A 1,977-nucleotide genomic window follows, 5' to 3' on the forward strand; every position below is an offset into this window, starting at 1 on the left:
TGAAATCCCTTTGTAACAAACGAGTTTTCGTATGAAACCCTGATACTTCGAAGGAGATTGTCTGTTTTGTACACGAAGTGCATCCAGTTTTTGCCGTAAGCCTCTCTACTTTCTTGCACATGCTATGTGGGTGAAATGATGATACCATGCCAACTTGGAACCTTTTCAGAGTTCATTTCAAATGCTTTTCAATTTCATGGTCTTATAACTCAAAATAATCAGTAAATACATGAAAAATAACAAATGAAGTCAGAAAGGGTTGTAAATTGATGATGTGACTTTGAATGGTGCATTTTGAACACATAAAAACAAGGGGGTTCAAATAAGTTCAAAAAAATTTAAATCCCTTTGTAATAGACGAGTTTCCGTATGAAACCCTGATACTTTGAAGGAGATTGTCTGTTTTGTACACGAAGTGCATCCAGTTTTTGCCGTAAGCCTCTCTACTTTCTTGCACATGCTATGTGGGTGAAATGATGATACCATGCCAACTTAGAACCTTTTGAGAGTTCATTTCAAATGCTTTTCAATTTCATGGTCTTATAGCTCAAAATAATCAGTAAATGCATGAAAAATAACAAAAAAAGTCAGAAAGGGTTGTAAATTGATAATGTGGCTTTGAATGGTGCATTTTAAACACAGAAAAACAAGGGGGTTCAAATAAGTTCAAAAAAATTGAAATCCCTTTGTAACAGATGAGTTTCCGTATGAAACCCTGATACTTCGAAGGAGATTGTCTGTTTTGTACACGAAGTGCATCCAGTTTTTGCCGTAAGCCTCTCTACTTTCTTGCACAATGCTATGTGGGTAAAATGATGATACCATACCAACTTGGAACCTTTTCAGAGTTCATTTCAAATGCTTTTCGATTTCATGGTCAGAAACAAAATGAAGTCAGAAACAAAATAAAATAAAACAAATAAGTAAATTGAAAAAAAATAATATAAATTTTTATAAAATAGATAAGTAGAAACAAAAAAACTTTAATAACATAAATAAAATTTATGAAACTAAAATTATCAAAGTATTTTCTGTTCAAAACATTATAAGCAACTTCTAGTATTATTGAAACTAAAAATATATAAAATTCATGCAACTAAAATTATCAAAGTATTTTCTGTTCAAAATCATTAAAAGCAAAAAGAATTTTCCTAAAGAACTTTTTCTGTTATAAACTTTAATAGCAAAAAGAATTATCATAAAATAAAATTAATAAGTAATTATAAACAAAATAAAATAAAATAAATAAGTATTTTGTTGTAAGTAGAAACAAAACAAAATAAATAAAGCAAAAAAGAAAACTGGGAAAAAATAAAAAATTTGCCACCAACTGGGCCACCACGGCCTGAATACGACTAGAAACCCATCCATGGGCCAGGATTCAGGCCCGCAGTAGGCCCAGAAGGCCCATCAGGCAAAGCAGTCGAAGTAGGCCCGTAAGCCTGCAGCGGAGAGGAGCTCGAGATGGGTGCGGCAGTGGGGCTTATAAACCACTACGCGCCCCTCTCAGCTAGCGAGGTGGGACTAAACTTTTGTGCCGTACCGCGCCAGCACACGACCTTTGGTCCCGGTTGGTGCCACCAACCGGGACTAAAGGGGGGGCATTGGTACCGGTTCGTGGCACCAACCGGTACCAATGCCCACCCTTTAGTCCTGGTTGGTGCCACCACCCGGGACCAAAGGCCGCCGATTCCCGCCCTTTGGGCTGCTGAAAAGAGACCTTTGGTCCCGGTTGATGACACCAACCGGGACTAAAGGGGGGCATTAGTCCCACTTGGTGCCACCAACCGGGACTAAAGGCTTTTGCTATATAATCAACACTTAGCACTTTCGGCAAAATCACTCTTCTTCTCCGCCCCGACGCCCCCACGCTCCTCCTCGTCGCCGTCACCACCGAGCCCTGCCCTGACACCGTCGCCCGCGCCCTCGCCCGATGCCGTCGCCGGTCGCCGCCCTGCCCCGACGCCGTCGCCCGCG

Source organism: Triticum dicoccoides, chromosome 7B, assembly GCF_002162155.2.
Source record: "Triticum dicoccoides isolate Atlit2015 ecotype Zavitan chromosome 7B, WEW_v2.0, whole genome shotgun sequence".
Classification (NCBI taxonomy): Eukaryota; Viridiplantae; Streptophyta; class Magnoliopsida; order Poales; family Poaceae; genus Triticum; species Triticum dicoccoides.